This window comes from Capra hircus, chromosome 15 (assembly GCF_001704415.2).
Source record: "Capra hircus breed San Clemente chromosome 15, ASM170441v1, whole genome shotgun sequence".
NCBI classification, from domain to species: domain Eukaryota; kingdom Metazoa; phylum Chordata; class Mammalia; order Artiodactyla; family Bovidae; genus Capra; species Capra hircus.
Genome location: NC_030822.1, coordinates 29,795,942 through 29,811,524, shown reverse-complemented (window position 1 = coordinate 29,811,524; position 15,583 = coordinate 29,795,942). Strand labels below are relative to the sequence as shown.

The following is a 15,583-nucleotide window of genomic DNA, read 5'->3' as shown; positions in this document are numbered from 1 at the left end:
CTGCCAATGCAGGAGACAGGGATTCTATCCCCTGGGTTGGGAAGATTCCCTGGAGGAGAGAACAGCAACTCACTCCAGTATTCCTGCCTGAAAAATTCCATGGACAGAGGAACCTGGTGGGCTGCAGTTCATGGGGTCACAAAGAGTCAGACACAACTGAGTGACTGAACATGCATGCATGCAGAGGCTAAAGAACCTTTATACGAAGAAGCAGGCTTGGAAATCAAGCAGTCCTATTTTGACGTTTTAGTCAAAATCATGAAATTAATGATCAAGTATCAAGAATTTCCTACTATGATGGTACTTTGATGAGAGACAGAAAGCATAAAGAATACTGCCAGTATTAAATAAACTGCACTCCAATGCCTATGATCTCTAAAGATAAATCTCTTTAACATTAGAAAACTCACTGAGTCAAATGAATGGTAATTAAAGAAAATGTAGTGTACACAAAACTGAAGTAAGAAACCTCTAATTACATAGGAAATCTATGAAAGGATCAATCATTTAAAAAAAATTATTTTTCCACTAGTCCCACTGCTATGAATATCATCTTCATGAGCCTAGGCCACCTTCTCCAATGGATACTGAGGACCCATTACTGATCTTAACCAAGCAATTTCCATTTTGGCTTGAAGGACTGCTGCAAACTGCTGAAATTCCTCCTTGGTAGATGAATACAGAGCAACTCCTATTCTAGATTCCTTTGCCATGATGTCCCATGGATTTATTTCAAAGGACCTCTGCTGCCAACAACTATTACTTGTCCTCCATGTGACAAAAGATTCAAATCATTGCTAAGATTTACATTAGCTAACATTTCAATAATCACATCAACTTCTTTTCACCAACAGACTTCTTAATTTTATCAACTTAATTAGCGTCTTTGTGATTAAATACTTCATGGGGTCCATTCTGCTAAACAACGTTTTGTCCTTCTTCAGAACCAGCTGTGCACAAAACCTTTAAGCCATAAGCTCTAGCAATGTGGCACACTGCCTTCCCAACTCCTCCACCAGCCCCATAACCTGAATACTTCCTCCAGCTTTCACAGGGGTACTGTGGAGCACAGCTCAGCAAGCAGTAAAATACAGGAGCTCCTTGTTTAAAGTCCAGTTTTTCTGGCAGTGTGTAAACAAGTTTGACTGCCTGCCAGACCATACTTTGTGTAGCCCCCCGAAATGTGCTGGTAGTAAAAACTGTCAGCTTTCTTGAAAGCAAATACATGTCCTCCAACAGCGTCTATTATCCCAACTAAAACTAAACCAGGAGTATAAGATAGAAGTGGTTTTCTACTTTAAGCACCAAAGTAAACGTGTTTACTAGGTTTACATCACATGCTTGGACTTTGATTAGAACCTGATGGTCTTGCAGAATGACCTTGCTGAATCTGACTGGAGTTACAGCACTTTTGATCCACCAAATTTAAAAACTAACAGCTCTCATCAACCTCTCTCCAGTCACCATGACGACCTAACCTAGGTATCAGTTCTAGAGGGGGGAAATCTGAGAGAGTTCCTTCAGATTCCACAGGAAAGCAGGGCTGTGTGGTATACAATTTTATCTTAATAAAGCTGTGATTAAAAATCTATGATGGTGATTACTGTACAACAAGGTGAATATATTGGATGCAAGAACTGGACCACAAAGAAGGCTGAGCACCGAAGAATTGATGCTTTTGAACTGTGGTGCTGTGACTCTTGAGACTCCCTTGAACTGCAAGGAGATCCAACCAGTCAATCCTAAAGAAAATCAGCCCTGAATACTCCTTGGAAAGACTGCTGCAGAAGTTAAAGTTCCAATACTTCGGCCACCTGATCCGAAGAGCTGACATGCTGGAAAAGATCCTGATTCTGGGCAAGACTGAAGGCAAAAAGAGAAGGGGGTGGCAAAGGATGAGATCGTTATATAGTAGCACCAACTCAATGGACATGAATCTGACAACCTCCGGGGGATAGTAACAGTAAAGGACAGCTTGGTGCACTGCAGTCCATGGGGTCACAAACAGTCAGACAAAACTTAGCGACTGAACAACAACTGAACTGTATAAATAGAAATAAGTTAAAATGGTAAATTTTGCTATGTATAATAATTTTAATATTGGAACACCAAAGATAACTAAAAAAAGGCGTTGATTACTAAAGATTAGAGAACTAATTATTGGGCCTCCAGAAAACCAAGGGATAATAATTTAAGAGAGAACTTCTGTAAGTTAACTTCTATAAAGTAATTCCTTACATAATATGTTCTTTGAGAATACTTAGGATTCAAAGAATATAAGACTAATGTTTGCATAAAAAGAGAAGTCTCAGTTATTCCACAACCTATATAAATGAACATTTATCAACTGCTTCAAACCTTGTCAGTTATATTGGCCGGGTAACACTGAAAGGGACAAGATATTTAGATTTTCTAACTTTTCTCCACAAAAAATAAACCACTATAAAAGATTAATGTGCTATGATAATACTAGTTTAAATCAGATGCTATGATTTTAGTAACAGAGTTAAGCATAAAAATACAACAAACCACAACACTATCTGTAGTCCATCATGGTAACAAAGACACCCAAAAAAGGTACCTAGGGATCACACAAAAAAAGCTCAGCTGCAAGCAAAACTCACTGCAACATTAAACCCAGGATGTCTCACCTAGGTGATGCAATTTTACAGCAAAACAGAAAATCAATTAAACGAAGCTAACACTACACCCATGTAGCAAATCTAATCAACAACACTGAAGTCCAATAAAGCTAGTAACCTTTCTCTAAGGACCAAAACTGAATAAAGATATTGTTTCTCCTAAAGTTTTTAAAAGAAGAAAACTGCAACTACACTTGTACAATCACATTTAAAAACCAGAGAGAATGAATTCAGTCATATAAATTAATTGCTAAAATAAGTAATTTCACAATATGGCTCAAAAGTTGTTTTTAATAAAGATGTTTTACTTCTTTACAATAATATTTATGTTAAAGGCATTATATCTATGATATGAATTTCCAGGCTGATGAAATGGAGATATCCAAAGTAAAAACAAAAAATAGTTAATTACACAAGAAGACAGAAAAGATATTCACAAACAGGTAAAGACTCACTGATGAATAAAACTTAAACAAATACATTAATTCTTGGACGGCTACTATTTCTCACTTCATTCCAAAACCACCAACTGCTAGGAAACGAGGCTGGAGAATGAGACTGAAAACCAAGTCAGAGTAAGGCCTTGAACACATAGGAAGTTTACGATGCACTGAGACACAAATATGCACACGTACAAGAGAGTCAACAAGAAAGCACTGTGCAAAGTAAGTGTCCATTCTATGCGCTGCCAGTTTGCTGTTACGTTGTGCTCAGTCACTCAATCATGTCCGACTCTCTGCAACCCCACAGACTGGAGCCCACCAGGCTCCTCTGTCCATGGAATTTTCCAAGCAAGAATACTGGAATAAGTTTGCTTTTCCCCCTCCAGGGGATCTTCTGACCCAGGGATCAAACCCACGTCTCCTGCACTGGCAAGTGGATTCTTTACAACTGCGCCACCTAGGAAGCCCAATGCCAGAGGTGTCATTCATCAATTTATAAACATTCTAATGCTCCCCAGTATCCATAAGCTAAAGATCCTTACCAGGCACTCAAACTGGAGACTAGCCTTTCTACTGTCATCTTCTACCCCTGCCAAACATAAAAAACATCTGACAGTGATGGAAGGCTATTAGTTATTCTTCTTGCATAACATGTTCCTTTGAGCCTCTGAGATTTTGCTCATGTAACCTAATTTTGTGGAACTTTTCTTTCTGGTTACATTATGAACTTATGAATTCAATATCAGATACAGTTCTGCGTGGAGGAGAGAAAAACTAAATTACCTCTCAACATTACTCTCAGCTGAATTCCCTGGTGGCCAAGTGGCTAGGATTTGGGGCTTTCACTGCTGTGGTCCAGGTTCAATCCCTGGTCACGGAACTGAGACTGTGCAAGTTGTGTGGTGCATTGAAAAAAAAAAAAATTACTTTCAGCCTAAGACTGTATTTCGAGAAGTATTTTAGATGGCTGCAAGGCTTTTAACTTATTCTCACAACAGAGTCAACATCCATCTATGAATGTATCTTAAGGATAAAATGAGCTGAATTAATTTTAAAAGATACATGCATCCCAATGTTCATACCAGACTATTTACAACAGTCAAGACATGGAAGCAAGCTAAATGTCCATCAACAGAGGAACAGATAAAGATATGGTGTATATATACAATGAAATACTACTCAGTCATCAAAAAGAATGAAAAATGCCATTTGTAGCAACATGGAAGGACCTAGAGATTATCATTCTAAGTGAAATAAGTCACAAAGAGGAAGACAAATACCAGATGATATCACCTATACATAGAATCTAAAATATGATACAAATGAACCTATTTACAAAACAGAGACTTACAGACTTAGAAAACAAACATGGTTATCAAAGGGAAAAGGTGGGGGAGGGATAAATTAGGAGTCTGAGATTAGCAGATACAAACTACAATATAGAAAATAAACAGGTTCTATTTATAGTACAGGGAACTATATTCAATATACTATAATAAACTATAGCAGAAAAGAATGTGAAAAAGAATATATACACACTTACATATACAAATATATCTAAAACTGATTCACTTTGCTGTATACAAGTAACTAACACAAATCAATTATACTTCAATAAAAAAAATTATTTTAAAAAGATGAGCTGCAAAAAAATCTGCATCCTCAAAGAACAGTTGAGTGGAAAGTTCAAAATTCTAGTGTAAGTTTTACATTAGCTTTACTCAAGAACTTTTAAAGTCTAATTGGAGAAATTTAAGGTAGTTCAGACAGTAAAGCGTCTGCCTACAATGCGGGAAACCTGGGTTCAATCCCTGGGTTGGGAAGATCCCCTGGAGAAGGAAATGGCAACCCACTCCAGTATTTTTGCCTGGAAAATCCCATGGATGGAGGAGCCATGGCGTTGCAAACAGTCGGACACAACTGAGCAACTACACTGAAGGTAAGGAAAGGCTTCTCTGGCGGCTCAGACTGTAAAGAATCTGCCTGCAATGCGGGAGACCTGGGTTCGACCCCTGAGTTGCAAAGATCCCCTGGGAGAAGGGCATGGCAACCCACTCCAGTATTCTTGCCTGGAGAATCCCCATGGACAGAGGAGCCTGGAGGCTACAGTCCATTGGGTCACAAACAGTTGGGACACAACTGAGTGACAAACGCACCCACACACAAGGTAAGGAAAAGCAAGATCCACTTTTTATAATGAGAGAAAACCAGAAAAAATGGCAATATAAGAAACATCTCAAATTACCTTATTTATGCATTGTTTACCATTTTATCTTTCCCAATTTATAAATGATAAGCTGCAGAATACGGACCTTATCTATCTTGATCACAGCTATACTCACAGTTTTGGTACCTGCCTGCACTAAATGAAATAATGAAAGAAACCACCAAGTAGGCAGCATTCACTAAGGTTGTCAAGAGTCTGCATTTTTGGCAAGTTAAAATAGATATAGCTCACAGGGACACACATCATAAAACTCAATAAACAGGTTTTAGAACCAGAAGGCCAAATTTACTAATCAATGTAAGAAATAGCTTTCATAAGGATGGGAATATTCAGGTCAATATGACTAGCAAATTTTCTCATTCAAGCTGACACTTCTGATTTATATGCTTTTCTATATGTTGCACTTCAATAAAAACGTTTCCTTGTAAAATAAAAATCTAGTCGTTGCCTGAAATGGAAACATGGGGTTTTATACACACACACACTTAAAGTACACATTGTAAGTCAAGTCAGAAGGAAGAATGGTAAGTAGAGTTAGAGTGCCAAGGTCCTTGAATTGTCCAGAAGGGTAAAGGAATCACTTACCTGTAGACTTGTAAGTCATGGCTGTGTGCCACAACTTCTAGGGTAATCACTTAATAACAAGAAAAAAAAAAGGTATAACATCCCAATTAATAAAGAATATCAAATAATTTTTTTAAAGACTACAAATCCAAATAACACAAGAAGAGAAAAAAGAAATACTCAGGACCAAAAAAAGCACATTGAAACTATGGTAGATTTACTTTTAATCCAAATATATAATTATATTAAATGTAAATGTACTAGATTTCCCTAGTGGCTCAATGATAACGAATCTGCCTGCCAGTGCAGGAGACACAGGTTCGATCCCTGATGCAGGGAAGATCTCACATGCTGCAGAGCAACTAAGCCCATGCACCACCACTATTGGGTCTGTGCTCTAGAGGTCAGGAACCTCAACTACTGATCCCATGTGCCACAAATACTGAAGCCCAAGCTCCTTGTAGCCTGTGCTCTGCAACAAGAGAAACCACTGCAATGAGAAACCCCCACCCTGCAACTAGAGATTAATCCCCGCTTGCATCAACTACAGAAAAGCCCGTGCAGCAATGAAGACCTAGCACAGCCAAAAATAAATAAATAAATATTTTTTTAAAATGTAAATGTACCAATGTTCCAATTTTAAAAACAATTACCAGACTGGACAAACACAAAACCTAACTAGATGACTACTAAGACACATCTGAAACACAAGAATTCAAAAACGATGAATGTAAAAAGATAGAGGGACATTCCTGATAGTCCCACAGTTAACACTCTGCATCCACGTATGGATGGCTAATAGACACATGAAAAGATGCTCAATATTAGGAAAATGCAAATCAAAGCTACCCTGAGGCATCATCTCACACCAGTCAGAAGGGCCATCATCAAAAAGTCTACAAACTGTAAATGCTAGACAGGGTATGGAGAAAAGGGAACCCTCCTGCACTGTTGGTGGGAATGCAAACTGATACAGCAATTATAGAGAACAGTATGGAGATTCTTTAAAAAACTAGGAAAAAAAAACCTACCATATGACCCAGCAATTGCACTGCTGGGTATATACCCTCAGAAAACCATAACTGAAAAGACACATGTACCCTAATGTTCACTGCAGCACTATTTACAATAGCTAGGACACAGAAGCAACCTAAATGTCCACTGGCAGATGAATGGATAAAGAAGTTGTGGTACATATACAAAGGACTATTAGTCAGCTATAAAAAGGAATGCATTTGAGTCAGTTTTAATAAAGTGGATGAACCTAAAGCCTATTACACAGAATGAGCAAGTCAGATAGAAACAAGCATCATATATTATATTAACATATATACATGGAATCTAGAAAGGTGGAACTGATGATCCTATTTGCAGGGCAGCTTCCCAGGTGATGCTGCTGGTAAAGAATCCGCCTGCCAATGCAGGAAATATGAGGCAGGTTTGATTCTGGTTGGTGAAGATCCCCTGGAGTAGGAAACGGCAACCAACCACTCCTGTGTTCCCGCCTGGAGCATCCCATGGACAGAGGTGCCTTGTGGGCTATAGTCCATAGGGTAGCAAAGACTAGGACATGACTGAAGTGACTTAGCACACAAAGGATATGAAGAACAGACTTTTGGTAAGAATGGGGGAGGGAGAGGGCGGGATGACTTGAGTAGTATTGAAACACATACATTGTTGTTGTTCAGTTGCTAGGTCATGTCCCAATCCGACTCTTTGTGATCCCACGGACTGTAGCATGTCAGGCTTCCCTGTCCTTCACTATCTCCTGGAGTTGGCTCAAACTCCTGTCCATTGAGTCAGTGACGCTATCCAACCATCTCATCCTCTGCTGCCCCCTTCTCCTCCTACTCTCAATTTTTCCCAGCATCAGGGTCTTTGCCAATGAGTTGACTCTTCGCATCAGGTGGCCAAAGTATTGGAGCTTCAGTTTCAGCATCAGTCCTTCCATGAATCAGGGTTGATTTCCTTTAGGACTGACTGGTTTGAGCTCCTTGCTGTCCAAGGGACTCAAGAGTCTTCTCCAGCACCATGGTTCAGTTCAGTTCAGTCACTCAGTCGTGTCCGACCCACACTCAGCTTTCTTTATGGTCCAACTCTCACATCCACAAATGACCACTGGAAAAACCATAGCTTTGACTACACAGACCTCTGTCAGCAAAGTGGTGTCTCTACTTTTGAATAGGCTGTCTAGCTTTGTCATAGCTTTCCTTCCAAGGAGCAAGCGCCTTTTCATTTCATGGCTGCAGACACTGTCCGTAGTGATTTTGGAGCCCAAGAAAATAAAATCTGCCTCAGTTTCCACTTTTTCTCCTTCCATTTGCCATGAAGTGATAGGACCAGATGCCATGATCTTAGTTTTTGAATGCTGAGTTTTAAGCCAGCTTTTTCACTCTCCTCCTTCACCATCAAGAGGCTCTTTAGTTCCTCTTCACTTTCTGCCATAAGGGTGGTATCATCTGCATATCTGAAGTTGCTAATATTTCTCCAGGCAATCTTTGATTACAGCTTGTGACACATACATTACCATATGTAAAACAGCCAGTGGGAATTTGCCGTATGATGCAGGGAACCCAAAGCCAGTGTTCTGCGACAACCTAGAGGGGTGGAATGGGGAGGGAGGTGGGACAGAGATTTAAAAGGGAGTGTGTGTGCTAAGTCACTTCAATTGTGTTCAACTCTTTGCAACTCTATGGACATAGATCACCAGGCTCCCCTTCCATGGAATTCTCTAGTCAAGAATAGTGGAGTGGGTTGTCATGCTCTTCTCCAGAAATCTTCCCAATGCAGGGATTGAATCCAAATCTTTTGCATCTGTACTGGCAGGCAGGTTCTTCACCACTAGTGCCAGCTGGGAAGCCCTTAAGAGGGAGAGGACATGGGTACACCCGTGGCTGATTCATGTTGATGTATGGCAGAAAGCATCACAATATTGTAAAGTAATTATTCTCCAACAAAACCTATACCAATATCAGAGTAAGTACATTAATTAGTACGTGCTCATTCACTCAGTCATGTCCGACTTTTGCAACACCACGGACTGTAGCCCACTGGGCTCCTATGTCCATGGGATGTCCCAGCAAGAATACTGGAGTGAGTTGCAATTTCCTCCTTCAGGGGATATTCCCAACACAGGGATCGAACCCACATCTCCTGCATTGGCAAGTGGATAACATCAAAGTAAACTTAAGGGCAAAAAGCATTACTAGAAATAGTGGAATACCTGATGATGATAAAAGGTTCAAGTCACCAAGACTATAACAACAATTCCAAATCTGTGCATACCTAATATCAAAGGCTCAAAAACACAAGTTAAAAATGGAAAAACTATAAGGATAAATATACAGAGACACAATCATGAGAAATTTTAACATACCTCTCTCAACAATAGAACAGACAAAAACTGAAAAAAGACAGAATATTTGAACCACTTGATTAACAAAACTGATCCAGTGACCATATATTGAATTCTGCACCTAATATATACACATTCTCTTCAATCACACAGGGAATACTTATTAAAACTGACATAACATATGGACCATAAATAAAGTCTCAAGAAAATTAAAAACACTGAAAATATATTCTCTGACCACAGTACAATTAGACATCAAAAATTTAAAGAAAATTATAAAAAATAACTCCCCAAGTGTTTGAAAGTAATAACTTCTAAATAACCCATGAGTCAAAAGAGAAATCAGAAATTAGAAAGCATTTTGTACTGAATAACAAAAATGTTGCATAACAAATCTCCAAAACAGTACTACAATAGTACTTAAAGGGAAATTTATACAATTATACACACACACTTATATGCAGCATGTATTAGGAAAACAATGACAACAAAAATACCCAGAGCTATATATTTCTCTCTTAAGAAACAGCAGGAAATAAACAAAAGAAACCATAAGAAAGGAAATAAAAAGCAAAAATAAGACAGAAAACACATGACTGAGAATCAACAAGGCTGGTAAATAGTTTTCTGGGGGGGAAAAAAAAAAAAACCACATTAAATTTATACGTGCTCAGTTGCATTCAACTCTGTGACTCTATGAACTGTAGCCTGCTGGGCTCCTCTGTCCATGGGATTTCCCAGGCAAGAATTCTGGAGTGAGTTGCCATTTCCTTCTCCAGAATTAAACTTATAAACCTTAAGTAAATCTTACCTAGGAATGAAAGGTACAGATAACGAGTATTAGAAACTAATGAAGAATGACTACAGATTCTGTAGACATTAGAACATGAATAATTTGTGCTAATAAGTTTGAAACATTAGATGAAATGTACACAGTCCTAGAAAAATAAGAAAAAATAAGAGAGAAAAGAAAATCTTAAATCTTACTAAAAAACTGAGGCTCCATTTAAAAAAATTTCCCCATGGTTGCAAAAGTCCAGAATTGCCAAGCCATTCTTAAATAAAACGAATAAGGTGGGAGGATTTGCTCTCTGGTAAATCAATAATTTTTATATTTAAGTTATACTGGGTAGGTTTTGTATTGTTGCAATAGTAGACAAAGCAATTATCAGAACAGAAATTCCAGAAACAGACTGTCTGTAAAATGAATTTACAGACAGACATTCATTAAAAAATTGACATGGCAGAGCACTGAGGAAAAGAAATGTTTTCAAATATATGATGTTGGGATAATTACACATCCATATTGAAAAAAACTAAACCTGACATCTATGTGATAGAACACATAAATATCAACTTCAGGTGGATTATAAACCTAAATGTGAAAGGCAAAACAAAACACAAAAAACAAAGCAAAATGTCTAAAGTATTATATGGGAAGCTATCTTCATTACTCACACTATGGAAAAACTACTTAAAATGGGACACAAAATTCAGATTTTTATAGACTGATACATCTATCTACATTAAAACTAACATTTTCTATGAAAAAGTTGTAAGAGTGAAAAACACAAGCAAGCATAAGTTGGCCTATTCAGAAGAAAAAATTACACGTTTTGTTCTTCTTTATGGAGAATAAAGGACACATGTTTTGAAGGAGGATGAAGCAACAGTTATCACAGTGTCTCTGTCACTGCCTTAAAGTTTTTCTTTAAACTGTGAGTATAGTCTCTCTGATGTGCACCTTAACTTTTCTGTCCATGGCAGAATTTAAGCAGATAATTTTTGATTTGGAAAAATACTTCTGATAATACAATAAAGTAATCAAAACTAAAAACCCAAAGAAAAAAGCAAAGCTCAAAAATACCCTTCTTTCAACTCTATTAAAACACATTTCCAGCATACTAATTTTTTTTTTAAGTTATAAGAAATAAGAAAACTAAAGGCTTTGCTCTCATGGGGTTTAACACTGGCAATAAACATACCTTACAATATAGGTATGTATTATTTAGGGTGGAGGATAAATTCTTTAACACAAAACAAAAAACAAAGCTAAATTTCTGAAGTATTATATGGGAAGCTATCTTCATTACTCACACTGTGGAAAAACTACTTAAAATGGGACATAAAATTCAGATTTTTATAGACTGATACATCTATCTATATTAAAACTAACATTTTCAACCAGTTTTTGTTTTGTTTAAAGACAGAATCTCCAAATAGTAGATCAGGATCTCAAGTCTCATCTGGTCAAGCACTGAAGTTGTTGTATCTTCCTTACATGGACAGTACCCCAAAATTTCAGAGAAAGAGTAGTCCACTTAGGTGGCTCCTTTACATAAAAAGACATATTTTAGTCCTCTTTGAAATATTCCTACCCACTTATGGTCACAAGATTTCCAGAAATTAGAATAGCTCCTTTTCACATAAATATTAAACATATCTACTTTTAAAACAGCATTTCTTCTGTATCCATTCAGAGCTCTTTGGCTAAGCTTATTTCTCCAAAACAGTTTTCAAAATCCCTGCTAGTACATTTATTACATGCCTTCCCTGGTGGCTCAGCAGTAAAGAAACCACCTGCAATGCAGGAGATGTGGGTTTGATCCCTGGGTCAGGAAGATCCTCTGGAGAAGGAAATGGCAACTGCTCCAGTAGTCTTGCCTGGGAAATCCCATGGACAGAGGAGCCTGGAGGGCTACAGTGCATGGGATCGAAACAGAGTCGAACACAACTTCGTGACTACACAACAACATTCATTATGTCCTCCCATATAAAAGCAATTTAATGATCATTTCCAACACTAACCAATCTCATACTGAACACTGTGGCTATTCATTTTTTGTTCAACAGTAGTTTCAGCATTTGTACCTAACACTCCTGTGCAACCATACATACAAAACTTCACACAGCATTATACTCTAATACCTTTTTTCCTATCCCACTCCCAATCCATGTCATGTAATTTATTCTATATTATATAAATAAATTTATTCAGTCCATCACCAGAAGGTCTGATAAAATGAAGCTTATATTGAGGTTAACACCAACTGAAACAAATAAGAACATTTATCAACAAATATGGTTCTGCAGAACACAAAATAGAAAGGTAAGCATTGTAGTTATACTTCTGGTTCTGTCTGAACATGCCTAGCTCTGCCAAGAAATCATTTCTCTGTTTGAAAAAGGGAAGCATCTTCAGGTGATTTCATAACCCACTCTTAATGCTTCTACAACCTTTTCAGTCAGGAAATTCTTCCATATATATGACTTAAATTCACATGTTTTAGCTTAAGCCTTTCTCCTATTGTTCAGATCTTAAACTGAAAATTAATAAGCTATTATCTTTTCTGTAGTGAGTGAGTGAGTGAGTGAAGTCGCTCAGTCATGTCCGACTCTTTGCGACCCCATGGACTATAACCTACCAGGCTCCTCCCTCCATGGGATTCTCCAGGCAAGAGTACTGGAGTGGGTTGCCATTTCCTTCTCCAGGGGATCTTCCTGACCCAGGGATTGAACCCGGGTCTCCAGCATTCCAGGCAGATGCTTTAACCTTTGAGCCACCAGGGAAGCCCTATCTTTTCTGTAAGATATTACAAATTCAAAACTTTTTTCAGTTGTACTTTTGCTTCTTGAGGTGACTAAACAATTCTAATTTGAATATCACATTTTAATTCCATGATTAAATAAACCTATAATTTTCCTTGTGTATAAGGAACATTTTGAAGCGATTCTGATAATTCAGTATTAGCCAGTAACAATCATCAACAAAGCGAATTTTATCAAAGCCACTGAATTTTAAAACTAATTTGTTTATCTTACTATCTACTTAACAGTTTAAGTGACAGGTATTAAAAATTGTCATATAAATTACAAAATTCTAGTACAGCAAAATACCTGAGAAACACTTAAATTTATGTAACAGATTTACTTCATATAGTTCAGCTTTCCACAGATGATTACAGTTTTTTCACTCTTATTGTTTCAGGAACACCAAAGTATCCTGTACTTTCTGCACATATTTCACCTATACAAAATTTATCAAGGAAGGGTAGTACAGATTTGTGTTTCAGTACTAGAGCTCCAGAACCAGACTGTTGAGCCAAAACCCAAGCGTGGCCAGTTAGTAAACTATATATTTTATTTTATAGCCAAATAAAAGGTTCATTCTTTTTTTCCCCATTAAGATGGCTCTAGTAGCACTCAGATATCTTTAACTTCATTCAAAACAAAATCAGATTGTACTGTGACAGCTGTCATGTCAGTGTGCATTTAAAAAAATTATTAAAATTCATGAATTTTTGTGTAGTCATTTTGAAGACGGAAGAAAAAAGGACCATTTTCGGCATATTAAGTTTATTATTTCAATAAAGGTAAAAACCAACTAAAATGCAAAAAAGACTTGCGCAGTGTATGAAGAAGGTGCTGTGACTGATGGAACATGTCAAAAGTGGTCTGCAAAGCTTCATGTTAGAGATTTCTCAATAGATGATGCTCCACAGTTGGGGAGACCAGTTGAAGTTGATAGCAATCAAAGCAAAGACATTAAATGAGAACAATCAACGTTATACCATGTGGAATATAGCTGATATACTCAAAATATCTAAATCAAGTGCTGAAAACCATGGGCTGAAAATCAGCTTGGTTTTGTTAATCATTTTGATGTTTGGGTTCCATATAAGTTCATGTATTTTTCCATGCAAATCTCTATTAAAACATTCTGTTTTTAAAACAAACTGTGACAGGCAATGAAAACTAGATACTGTGCAATCATGTGGAATGGAAGAGATCGTGGAACAAGCAAAATGAACCACCACCAACCACACCAAAGGCTGGTCTTCATTCAAAGATGATGATGCTGTATACACGGTGGTATTAGAAGGGAGTCCTCTATTACGAACTCCTTCTGGAAAATCAAATGATTAATTGCAAGAAGAACTGCTCCCAGTCAGACCAAGTGAAAGCAGTACTTAAGGAAAAGCATCCAGAATCGGTCAACAGAAAACACACAATCTTCCATCAGGAAAATGCAAGACTGCATGTTTCTCTGATGATACATGCTACAGCTTGGCTGGGAAGTTCTGATTCATCTGCCATATTCACCAGACACTGTATCTTCAGATGTCCATTTATTTCAGTCTTTATAAAGTTCTCTTAACAGAAAAACTCTCAACTCCCTGTAAGACTGTAAAAGGCACCTGGAACAGTTCTTTGTTCAAAAAGATAAAAAGTTTTTTGAGAGGATGGAATTATGAAGTTGCCTTAAAAATGGTAGAATGTAGTGGAACAAAACAGTGAATAGGCTGTTCAATAAAGTTCCTGGTGAAAATGAAAAATGTGTCTTTTATTTTTAACTTTAAAAAATCAAACGAACTTTTTGGCCAACTCAACACTACTGAGAAAAGTTATTTGAACCTATCTGTGCCTCAATTTCCTCATGGTAAAATGAGAACAAATAGTGGTTAAAAATCCGCCTTGCAGTGCAGAGGAGGCAAGTTCAATCCCTCATGGGGGAACTAAGATCCCACATGCTGCAGAGCAACTAAGCCTGAGCACTCGGAGGCCATGCCTTGCAACTAGAGAGCCCACATGCTGCAACGACTGAACCTGCATGTCACAACTAGAGAGTCCATGCGCCACAACAAAAGATCCTGCATGATGCAAGTAAGACCCGACAGTCAAATAAACAAACATATAAGAAAGAATATCAATCAGACTGAGATTGAAATAACTGCCTAGATTGTTTTTACATAAAAGACTAAATACTACAATAAATATATTGAAAACAAATGTACAATATTTTGGAGAGGAAAGTTTTAAGAATTTTGAAAGTACAAAAAGAATCCTCCATTTAAAACTAAACATACTCAAGTCTTTCTGTGGAGAGGAACTATTTTCAATTTCTGGAGGCTTTGTGAGGATTAAATCGGTAGGAATAGAGAGGGTGCTGACAGTAATCCCTGCATGGAGCCTACAGAGGATCATCTATGCAGGCCAAATTTTATGGGTAGATTCTTCTCATTTTACATAGAGATTAAAATAAACTCTAAGAGCACATAATATATAAGGTGGTAGAGCAAAGATCATAGTTCAGTATCCCTTACTCTTGCCCTTCAACTTTTCCGCCACATCACATTAACTATAAAAATTTCATGAACCAAAGGAAACATTTCATATTAAACAACTTGATAAACAAACATAAGAGGTTTACAAATTAATAACTGCAATAGCCATCCTGTTTTGTTCTATTTACTTAATGTCAATATGCTGGTGCTTATGTCATCTTCTTAAAGAAAGAAAGTCCTATTTACTCAGTTTCCTAATGACTGGACAGATTCAATATTTTATGGTT

The 15,583-nt window shown here is 37.4% G+C and overlaps 1 protein-coding gene and 1 pseudogene across 2 annotated transcripts in view; both read right to left on the bottom strand.

The window, feature by feature from the left end:
• The window catches only part of RAB6A (RAB6A, member RAS oncogene family), an 82,661-nt gene that overhangs the window by 57,572 nt on the left and 9,506 nt on the right, over positions 1-15,583 (bottom strand). The window lies entirely within an intron of this gene.
• Positions 504-1,166, bottom strand: LOC102168473 (annotated as a pseudogene).